The sequence below is a fragment of the Lipotes vexillifer genome, unplaced genomic scaffold (genome assembly GCF_000442215.2).
Source record: "Lipotes vexillifer unplaced genomic scaffold, Lipotes_vexillifer_v1.1 scaffold367, whole genome shotgun sequence".
NCBI classification, from domain to species: domain Eukaryota; kingdom Metazoa; phylum Chordata; class Mammalia; order Artiodactyla; family Lipotidae; genus Lipotes; species Lipotes vexillifer.
Window position 1 is genome coordinate 1,483,073 of NW_006795832.1, and position 12,219 is coordinate 1,495,291.

The window sequence follows — 12,219 nt, forward strand, 5'->3', positions numbered from 1 at the left end:
AGTCTTCCTGTGGGCAGAGCCTAGGAATTTGTATTCTTAACCAACTTTCCAGAAGATTCTTTTACAAACTGATATGTGAAAACCGCTGTATTTATTTTGCCATCTTTGTTCCAGGGTTTGGCTTATGAGTTTGGGTATTACCGTTTTTAACAAGCAGTAAAAATCATCTATTCATTCAATAAACATTTATTAAGGTCTTACTGTGTTTCATGTACTGTGATAAAGAATACAGGAAGGTTAAAAAATGGAATCTCCCCCCACCACCCAAAGTTCACAGTCTCTGGTAGGGGAAATGCATGCTAGATGCCATAAGTAACCATAATGTCAGGTACCTAGGAGAGGCTTAGGCCAGTTGCTAGAGGCAGTAAGAAGGGGTGAGCTCTTCCTTAACTAGATCTATCAGAATTTCACAGAAGAGGCGGCATTCGAGTTGGACCTTCAAGAATGTGTAGGGTTTGCAGAGATGTGGAAGGTCCTTCCAGGCAGGAATCAGTATCTGCTCAGACACAGAAGCAAGCGGTGTGGTCATCCCACCTTCACTTTCGAATGGAGCATTAAGAGAAGAAGGGGAAGAAGAGCGGGCAGCTAGGCTGGGGCCTGATCACAGAGGTCCTAGAATTAAACAGGCCACGTGGGAAATGGATCTGGTATATGATGTGAATGCCAGTGAGAGTTCTGCCCAGGGGAGTGATGCAATCAGACCTGTGTATGTGAATCTGGCAGCAGTCATTTCACGAACAAGGATTGAGCACCTCCGGCGGGGGGGTACCAGGCATCACACCAGATGATGGGAATACATAAATTGTGACTACTTGGTTGCTGAATTGAGGGAATATGGTCTTAGCAGCAGCAGTGTGCGTGGAGCGGGTGACCTAGGAAATGGGGAGGAAGAGATAAATTTGTACCTCTCAGGTGAAGAGTATCAGAACTGTGGTCTATCAGTTGTCTATTACGGGTTAAAATCACCCTGCCACCCATGGCTTAAAACAATACACATTTCTTCTTGCTCCTGTGTGTACGGGTCCACTGGGCCAGGCTTCCGTGACCTCGGCTGGTATGCTGAGGTGTCTGCAGTGGTCATCTGGGGCTCGCTGCTCTAGGGTGACCTCCTTCACATGCCTGACTGACTGTTGTCTGATGCGATGGTGGAGACTGGGCCGTACGTGACTTATCATCCAGCAGGCCAGCCCAGGCTCGTTCACAAGGCCTCAGCACGAGGGTTCCAAGGGAGAGTGTGGAAACAAGTGAGACTTATGCTGATGCATTGTGAGTTCCACTGTATTTTGTTACTGAAGCAAGTCATGAGACCAGACAAGATTCATGGGATAGGGAAATAGACTCCATCTCTTCATGGGAGGAGCTGCAGAGTCACATAGCAAAGGGGATGCACAGAAGGAGAGGTGGATAATTGGGGCCATTCTTGTAATCACTAGATTCAGTGGACTATCGGTATTACAGTCACTGCAAGCATGCCTTAGCCTTGGAATCCTAACCTCTGGGGCAGGGCCCCAGCAGCTGTCTTTTAACAAATTCTCAAGGTTAGTCCTGTGCACACAGCTGCTTAGTCACTCCCAGGTGAGACATGAAATATTACTGGAGGTAAGGATATTGTGTATTTAATTTAATTTGAAACAAGCCATAATCTTAACAGAACTGTGGTCTGATGTGTTATCTTGGATTGTCCATTGCATGTAAATACGATATGCTCTCTTGGATGTAAATCTTAGAAATACAGTAGGAATGTCATCATTGATAAAAATATTAATCCCAGTCTACCACACACACACAAAAAAGTTAAGTAAGTCAGGGCAAACCTACTAATCATGAACTTTGTACAAAACTTTATTTAGTACCACAAAGGGATAACAGGAGGGAATATTTTGGAGTGATGGAATTATTCTGTATCTTGGTTGTTGCGATGGATACACAACTCTTTGCATTTGTCAAAACTCACCTAACTATATCCCACAAAGAGTACATTTTCCTAAAAAGGAATTTTAAAAGAAGTAAATAAAAATTAACAAGAAGCCAATGAAATAACTGGTAGCCTTGCAAAGATCATCAAGCACCGTAAACCATTAGTTAAAAGGTTGTTTAGAAACCGGACATTGTATCACTGATTCACTTTGCTGTACACCTGAAGCTAGCACAACGTTGTGAATCATCTGTACTCCAATAAAAAGTAAAAAAGAAACGGGACATTCACATGGTGATAAAGTATCACCTCATAGAGGACGTGCTAATTGGAGCGGGAAACAGATTTGACAATCACCACCTGAATCCAGCAATCAAACATGGCGGCATTGTTGGTGGGAGGGCCTGATATTGTGTGTCTCCTGATATGATGCCATATGAGGAACACAGCACCGTCTATGACATATTCTTACTAAAAATGTTTAGCCTGACTCTAATTAAGTCTTCCAATGTAAGGGGTCCATATACAGGAAATACATGGAATAGAGGAATAAGTTGAGAAATCAGATAAAACGTGAGGTTTCTACAATTCAGTGAGACTGGTCTCCTGGGTGGGGGAGGGGAACAGTATCATACAAAAAGCAGGATGTGATTTTATATTAAAAGGAAATAACAAGCAAATATAACGTGAGAACCTTGAAAAACTGGTTCTTATAAAAGAAAAATTTTGAGGAAACAGGAGAATTTTGTGTTTGGACTAGATATTAGATGTTATTTGGGAAATTAGCTTTCTTTGGTATTATGGATAAGTAGCAGAAAGTCCCTGATTCTTGGGAGATACCCACTGAAGTATTTAGAAGCAAAATAATATGTCTGCAACTTACTTTCAATTTTTAGCCGAAACAACTCTCTCTGCTCTCTCCTTTCCTGTCTTCTCTCATTCTTTCACTCACTCACTTCCCCCCTTCATAAGTTCTACATTCAAATAAGTTTGGGAAACTGCAAACTATACCCCCTTGAAGATCCAGAATGGCACTATTATACTGGCAATTCTAATTAGTTCTACAATTAAGAAACCAATTTATTAAATTAATGTTTTCCAAACTTATTTGACCACAGAATTTCATTTTAAGTGGATGTTTTAAGAGCATATGGAACTAGTTCCAATGAAACTGATCTGAAGAGACTCCTTGAAGTGCATTATACAGTAACGGGTGACAGCAAAGGAAATAGCTTTGCAAATTGTTTATATTAATTTCAATTTTATTTTCCTTAAAAAACTTCATGACTGTCTTATTAAGAGTGAGAAACCAAGGAGACATTTTTTTAAATGGCCTTTATTACTTTTTAGCCTTTTTTTTCGGTGGAAGGATATTTGGTTTGAGTTTATTTTATAAAAGTTGACCATATGATATGTACTATTTTGAACCTTACTTTTTTTCATTCAGTATTATGTTGTAATCATTTTTTCACACCACTAAAATTTTTTGAACATACAGTTCCTCCATATATTTATATATTTTCTTAAACTTATACCTAAGTCTTTCCTTCTTTCTTCCTTTCTTTCTTTCTTTCTTTCTTTCTTTCTTTCTTTCTTTCTTTCTTTCTTTCTTTCTTTCTTTCTGCAGGGGGAGGTATGCTATTAAAAATAGTATTTTTTATTCTATATCTGTAGACATTATTATATACTTTTTCTTCTTTAGTCTATTGACATACTAAATTATTTTGATTTTCAAACTTGAAGCAGGTTTGTATTCTCAGGATAAATCTCACCTGGTTGTGATATTTTATGGACCATCCTGGTGAAAATGCCACGTGCACCTGAAAAGAATGTGTGTTCTGCTCTCCTTGGGTGGAGTGTTTTCCAAATGTTAGTTAGATTAATTGAGTTGATAGTGTTGCCCAGATCTTCTAATCCCTATGGATTATCTGTCTACTTGTTCTACTGAGCACTGTGAGTATTTTGAATTATGTAGAATTACTGTGAGTAATACTGAGTAGGTACTGTATGGTCCCCTCAGTGCATCAAAGACTTCGAATTCCTCTAATGTTACCTTGTTTTTAGGGTGGGGGCTGATTTGCCAGAGTGCCTCTCAATGTCTACTTGAACTTCAGTTGTGAGTCTTTGTGCTGCATCTGGGATAGGTACTCCATCCCCTCCGTCGCCCCTCCCCCGCTGGCACACTGCTATTACTTGTTAGCCTGTGCTTTTTAGTTTGGTGGTGGAGACCAGTGCCGGGGGGTGCCCTGATTAAGCCTTAGTCCACGCAGTCACTGTGTCCCTCGGTTTGGAGGTGTGGCCTTCTCAGTATCCTTGCCCCTCTCCCCAGTTTAGAGGGTTTTTTTTTTTTTTTTTCTCCTCTTCCCTTCTCTAAGCTGCAGGAGGTTTTCACCATTTCCTTAAGGGAAACTTGGCTTTCGCCTTTCTCCCAGGCATTTAAGTCTTTTGTTCCTTAGGGACGATAGGGAAGAAGGATCTAGGCAGCCTTTCCTGCAGTGGCTGCTGTTCTTTCCCTCAGGACTGTGCTGGGAATGACAGAGGACAAAGGACACTTTCTCTGAGCTCACATATGTCTTTTGCAAGGGCCACATGAGGTCCTGAGAAGAGCCTGAAAGTGGGTGTGAATTCCTTTGTACTGCATCTCCCAGTATGTTCCGTGTTGTATATTCTATGAATAGAATCTTGCTAGCTCACACTCAGCCTTTAGCAGCTTAACAGTTTTGGCTGAATTCTTTTTATTAGTGTCCAGCAGAGTCTGTCCTAGGTAAGCAAGTGTTCCTATGCTGTTTTAGACTTCTGTCTAATTGGCTGCCCTACTGCCTCAGCTTTCTGTTAGGTTCAGGAAAGGGTATTGATTTGCAGATTGTCCCAGCATTCATGTTTATTATAAGGATAGTAGTGATGCTTTTTCCTGTTTTCTACATCCCCAGTTTGAATCTGTCATTTACTAGACATAATCTGTCTAGTAATTTATTTATCGGCTTTTTAAAAAAAATGTGATCATTCCGTCATGAAGTAGGTAGAATCTATAGTCCTTTTTTTAAAAGGCTAGGTAAATGCTTAATTCTTTCTCTTTGATTCCCAGTTTTCAGAGTAAGAAGTTAGTGTAATAGTCATCAATAATACTGAGATTTGAAAGAGCCAACTAATAGAAATTCATTTGGTAGAATGCCAGTCCAGCAAGAGACATCCAGCACCAATTAGTTTCTTTAGTTCAATATATTGGAAGAGTAAATTAAAGAATCAAGGTAACAACCTCAGAATTTGCTGTTGTCATATTTCTTAATAGTACCTGGCCATAATTATAAGTCCTAAAGCTCATGCCAGGAATAATAATACCAAAGTAGCCTTTGTAGAAGAAATATCAAAATCCCTATTATTTCAAGAAGGTTGCACATTTACTACCATTAACAGAAATCTTGTCTTGTTCTGTTGGCAGTCTCAGTTCTTATAAACGAATCCAAGAGGCAGCTGATACCACAATAATAGAAAAATTTTGGACGAGAGCCATCTCCTTTCTTTGAGTCAAAAGGCAGATGCCGGCTAGGAACGTTAGCTCATTGCATTTTCCTCTCCCCTCTCCCCCACGTCCTTCCATGTATAATTTGTGCCCTTTTTTTTTTTTTTAAATAGCCTGCCACCAAGTTCAGCGGGTGGCTGGGTACAAAGCTGTGTCCTTTTCAACTTCTATCTGCCAGTCTGGAGCATGTGTACTGGTTAAAACTGGAAATCCTCGTGACATGTGGAGTAACGTGTGCTTCTTTTCTTAGACTCTTCTGAAAGGCAAATGGCCACAATCACACTTTGGCTCTCTTGTGAAAATCAAGCAGAGTTGTCACCCACTCCCCACATTGTACAGTTGGGGTTGCTGGCTAGCCATATGTGAAGCTGTGGTGGGACATACGACAAAGGTCTTGGCTTCAGAATGAAACTGGTTGCTGCTTTGTCTCTAAATCCTTACATGTAAAATTACCAGGAGAGCCATATCGGAAAAGAGTATCTGGGTTCCGAATTAATATCTAGGACTTTTGCTATTAAAAGATCACTTGACAATATCTTTGAATCCTGTTTATAGGTATATATGTTCATAGGGGCCAATTCAGATACATTTTAAATAAAAAGCAAAAAGAGAATTTATTTTAACTGTGTTGTATATTTTGCTTTTTATTGAGGCTACACCAAGGTAAATAAAAATGACATCTGTCTTGTTTCTTTATTGTATGAAAATTTTTGGAAAAAATGGAATAAATTATGTACATGTTCTTTTAATCTTTCATTGTGTGGTACAAAGAGAAAAGGATGGGAATTCACTGGTCTGAGCTTCAGTCCTGGAATATCAGTGAACTAACTTTACTTGAGGTGTGAGTCACTGAATCTGATCAGACCTTTGTTTTATTATTATTTTTTATAATAAGAGAGTTGAAATGGGTCCTCTTCAAAGTTTCTTCCTTTTCCATTCTGTGGTAATGGACTGAGCAGGACAGGCGTAGCTAGAAGGAGATGCGGGTATTGAGAAATGTCAGGAATATTGGCGAGTGTTTGTCATCTAGGTCTCAGGGCTGACGGATGAAAGGTCATTTCTGGAAGATAAATTCACACAACTGTCTAAGGCAGATCTAAATTGATAAATACATGCGTTTGATGGTGATATCTGCTTCAGTTGCATGATTATTTGAGCCTTCACTGGCCCAGTGCAGGCATAATGCAGTTGGCGATTTTTAACATATGCAAATGATCACGGCTGGCCTGCTTGGCTTTGCAGGCGTGTTGCAGGCCAGGACAGAGATGTACAGCTCATTCCCTGTGACCACTTCTGTTTTTTAAGTAATTTGGTGTGTTTTCCCCCAGGAAAACGTTCTCTGTAATGAAAAAGCGCCATCTGCCAGACTCCCTAAAAGCAGTTTCATTGCAGAACACTTCCTTTGGATTATAGGTTCTTACTCCCTTCTCTCTACGTTGGAGATATTCATTTCAGTGAGTAAAGTTTGATATTTGAGACTGTATCTAGATGTGAAATTGTGCATATAAAGAAATGTAAATACATGATGTTTCAAACCTGCAGAATAACATGTGAATATATCCCAGTCAGGAAAAGAAATAATAAAATAAGTGGACCAGAGTTCTGTTTAGGTCCCTATTGGGAAGGAGCAGGCTTCTGTTGAGGTTTTATACTTAAAAAGATTAACTGTAGCCTAGCCGTTGCTAAAATAATAAAGATAATGATACATGAAATTGAAACATATTTGAGAAATTAACATTAATAGTTCTATGTGAACTTACAATTTTTCCTCCGGCTACCTAACCCTACAATCACGATTTATTGAAAGGGATCATTCAGACGCTAATGAGTAGATTTAGCAATAAAAGTATACACAAACCTCTAATGAATTAATTCCACCTACCCATGTCCCCTTCATCTTCCCCCACACCTGGACCCTGTTTTGTGGGCTACCAAGTCTTGATGGTTTCGGAAATATTACCTTGCACGCTCATCGTGTTGCTCTGGATCATTATTCATTCTGTTCCTCAGGCAATCCCAGTTGGAGCCCCTTGTTTGTGTATGGTACTATTAAGCACTGCAGGGAACGGAAATGAGTAAATCTTGTTCTTTGCTATCAAACCAAAAACATTGTTCTTTCTGCTGAACGACAGGAGGTTTTAGTGACTGACTTCACTTCAGCTACCCAATATATTAGATTTAGGAAAGAGATACAGTAACTTTTGAAATGAGCTGATCACTTTACTTACCCATCTATGAAATTCTCTGCTTCAGCAACTCTGATTCCCTAAGTTATGTAAGAATTTTAGAGAATATCAAATTTACTAATGTGATGATTTGGATACTCAAGTTATCTATACAGTTTTTAATCTCAAAGTTATTGAGGTGTATATTCAGTGTTTCATGAGATCAAACTTAATTGGAGAAAACTATTAATATAAGTGTGATTAAGAAACTCATCGTTTCATAAAATGTTTTAATTAGGAAGAGAGATGTCAAATAGTGCTTTAAAATTAGAGTGGATTTTACATTCTTATTAATCAAACAGTTGAGGGTGTGAAGAAATTTCTAATTCTCTGTGTCTGTACTAAAATATGAAACCAAACAAAACAGGATCTATTTTTTTTTTTTCGAGCTGAAGGCCCGGACTTTGAGACTTTATTTCGTAGACTCAGTAGTTGATATTTTCAGTGAATAAAATTTTATTCTTTCTTATTTGAACCTTTCTAATTCCTTTCTAAGCATTGTAAGTACAGATAACATATACCACCTAACTTTAGCATATAATTTTAAGCACATAACTGCAGTCTTGGGGAGGGCCCTGTTGTTTCGATCCTTTGCTTAATTTACTTAAATTACTTTTTAAAGTAGATAATGGAGAATAAGACAAGGCTGAACCATTTTCAAACATAACTGGCACTGAGAGTGACCTTAGAGGTCAGCATATCTGACACCTGATCTCACTCAATGAGGAAACAGACTCGGAGAAGTCAAGAGACTTAATATCCCATCATTTATATCTATGGCCCAATTACTGTGGACGGTGTCCTGCCCTGGGTATGCTGTTGTGATGTAGGTTGGGTTCCCCAGGCATGAAGAGCCTGAGGGTCAGGACCTTCCTGGAAGGTGCTAGATTGGATCCACGTTTCCTTGGGCTCCTGTGTGTCCACCCTAGAGCAGAGCTGAACCCCTGAATTAGCTTCCACATCCGCCTTCCAGGCTGGCTGCAAATGGACTCTCAGCTTTCTCCTACCGCAGGGACAGAGTCCTCTGGCCTTCAGAAGGAAGGGAGGCGGGTGATGACGTGTGAGACTGCTCTGATGTGTGTGTGCTAACACACCTGTTAGATGCGTGCTGTGATTGGCGTGCGATTCTGCTTTTGTTTTGCCATGGGAATAGGCAGCATTCAGCTCCTTTTCTGGAAGTCCTCCCTGAATTCCAGATGTCCCGGGGTGGATGGTGCTGAGGGCCTGAGACAGGGGATGATGGGTCCCTGAACTCGGTTATTATGGTCTTTTAGAATTTGGACAAGCATTTGTCCTGCTGGTTATAAAAGCAGAACATATTCACGGTGGAAAATAATCAATACAAATCACCAAAAAGAAGACAAAAAGTGATCCATAACCCCACCACCCGGAGAAAAACCACTTCACATTTGAGGTGTATCCTTGCAGCTATCCATAATATAGGCACCCAGAAGAAACCACTGTAAATGTTTTGGTGAATTCTTTCCAGGTCAACAAGCAGTACCTCTTCCCTCGTGGTTACTGTGCTAGGAAGGTTCACATCCCCACACAGAACCCTACGAAATAAGCATTTGTAATTATAGCCCTTGTTTTAGATTGGGAAATAGAAGCACAGAGAAATTAAATGGCTGGCCCGGGGTCACATTCTGAGTGGTAAACACCAGGCAAGAAGGCCAGACTTCTCTATTCCTAGTCGGGGCCTCTTCAGAAAAAGCGCTTCTAGGCTGTCGTGAATTGTCAGTTATGGAAGAGACCAGCATGATCCTGTCTGTAGCCTTCCACACAGTCAGCCCGCATGGCTGAGCTGGAGTTATGTTTGTGTTTTGGGAGGTGGATCGGCCATTGCGATCATCCTGAAATCAGAACACTGAAAACTCTTTGGTAGGTGTGGTCAGTATAGAGCAGTCTTAGCTACATTTAAAAAGACAGTATTACTTGTAGAATGACAATGACATTTCTCTTACTGTTGTCCTCACATGATTGGCTAAGTTCTTTTGTTTGGTAGGGTTGTCTTTTCTTAAGCAAGAATTCCTGACATTAATTAAAAATTGTGAAATAAATAGTTTGTTTAGGGATAGAATGCCCTTCTTACGCAAGAAACTGGCATCTCAGGTACCTAATAGAACACACACCAAAAAAATGCTTCCTATAGACAATCATAAATAATCTGCTGGGCAGTGATTTGTTTCTACCAAAAATCGTAGCATATGAGTTTGAAAATACTGTTTTTACTATGGACAATTAGTGACATTTGAATTAAGGGTATTTGCGTTGTTCATTTAAATAGGACTCAATTTTTCTTCAGTGGCTTTCTTTTTAGAAAAGAAAAGATTCATAACAAAAAAGAATAAATGTGCTTGCACTAAGCGTGCTTTAAGACAGAATTTTATGTTGAGCCACCTATCAATATTACACGTGAATCATTCACCTGAGAATTTTCACTGTCGTTTACTCAGCCTCTTGAATCTCACTCAGAGGTGCACGTGTTCACCCGTTTTGTTGTGTTGTTTTGCTAGTGAGAAAAATCAAGTCATATGTTGGTTGCCATTTATTATAGAATCACAAATAGCTTTCAAAGTGGTCTAGTTTCATCACATGGCAGTTCTTCAAGGATTCAAAACTATTTATAATTCTGTTGAACTTTGTTATGGAGAGCCAGATGTGAGAGTCATGCATAATATATATTTATATATCTTCAAGCATCTCAGGGACCAGCAATCTTCCTGTGTCACATCTGTGTTTTTTAAATCTACTTTTGTTGCAAGACAGGACTAAAATTGCACAGCGTTATTAAGATTACTATAAATATTAAGCTGATTAAAATTACATTGTAATCATCTGCTTTGGAAAACGTGCAAATGGCGTAATCATGCCCCAGTAGGAAGTAGGTGAAATAAATCATGATCTAGCATAATACTTAGCCGCTAAAAATAGAAGCAGGTTCACAGTGAGTCAAATGAGCAGGATATAGCAGTAGTCTTAGTAGAAACTCATTTATTTTTGTAAGACCTAGTAAATGTACTATAAAAAAGATTGGAATAATATTTAGCAAAATGCCACTCATCCTTATTTCTCAGAAATAAGATTATGGTGACTTACTTTCTTGTTTTGGCTTGACTCCATTTTCTAAAATGTCTGCAAAATCACGGAGAACCTTTATTAAGAAAAAATATGAAAACCTATGCATTGCTAAAAATATTTAATATTGACCTTCCTCTTCTTTGATATTCTCCACAGTGCCATCCCATTAAAGGCCTCAGGTCATTTTTTGTAGAGAAATGCAGAGAAAACTACACCTCACACCTTCACCTCCAGCTTCTGTGGGCTACTTATGGTCTGTCAGAGTGTTGAGGGAGATTGCGCAGAGCCGAGCATCCAAACTAGGATCTCGACGTCCTGTCTCCACTTTTCCTTTTTGCTCATTGCCTTCTTTCCCTTCTCATCTCTACTCCAACCTTCCAGGCTCAAGGTATCCATACACTTTGGGCAAGAAGCCCAGTGGTTCCTGTTACTGGTAGCTAGCTCTCCCCTGGCTGCTACAATGATTTCTTTCTTAAGGGCTCCAGAACACACTGGATCCTGTCTTAGTTTGAGGCTGCTTTAGTGCCATGGCACTAGGCATTTCCATTTGACTTTACAGTTTACAAAAGTTAAAGCAGCATACATTTTATCGAGTGCAGTCCTTTCAGATCTGTTCTGCTTCGTGTCACTGGAAGGTGTGAGGTGATTGGCACTCAGAGGTTTGGGTCGCCAAGGAAAGGGAGAGTCTGGCATACTTTCTGGGGAGTCTGGCATTGCTTTCATTGTCACCAGAAAGCAATGGGAGTTGACTCTGGAATCATCGCGTTCAGGACTCCCTGCAAATCAACCAAAACAACCCAAAACCCAGTTGTTTTTAATTTTCATCTCAGTGAGACTAAAGGGAAACAGTTTGCTTTTGGCTCGGGTGATGCTGAAATAAAATGCAGCTTAGCCCGCCAAGATTAAGGGAGAATAAAGTGTTTCGAATAGGTGTCTTCTAAAAGAAGAGACATCTGTATGGAACACCTGCTGTCTTCATTATAACTTTAAATAAGCTGCGTCTCTGGGGGTTAGAAGGGCCCTTCTTTTGGCACAGTGTGCTGTGACAAAGATAAACTTTAAGCCCCAAGTAGTTTACCATTGTGTAGAGGATGCTTTTTGGCAAGGCACATGGGGGTGAGGAGGGAAATGAGTCCCTGGCTTAGATAACTCAGGGCCGGCGAGGCCCATTTTGAGCAGAGCTTTGACACTATGACACTTGTCAGGTTATGACAGTGTTTCCTTACCCCTTGGCAGCCCTAATTATTTGCTAATTATTATCATCTTAATGTTTTATATATCAGGGGAGCATGGAGACAGTGCTTCTTGGTAAGTGGGTATAGCTGTTTCCTGGAATTCTGGGTTTCTTTGTATGCTTTGAGGAAGGGATCTGAATAGTCACTGTGCAGGCCTGTGTCGATGGCTTGTTTCTCTTATGCTTTTGCTTATTATCACAGGACCAGATGGTCTTGCATATAGGGACAAGGGTGGGTAGAGGG

General features: G+C 39.9%; 1 protein-coding gene across 1 annotated transcript in view; it reads left to right on the forward strand.

Annotated features, from left to right (window-relative positions):
- RHBDD1 (rhomboid domain containing 1) overlaps positions 1-12,219 on the forward strand; it is a 123,982-nt gene that overhangs the window by 66,644 nt on the left and 45,119 nt on the right. The window lies entirely within an intron of this gene.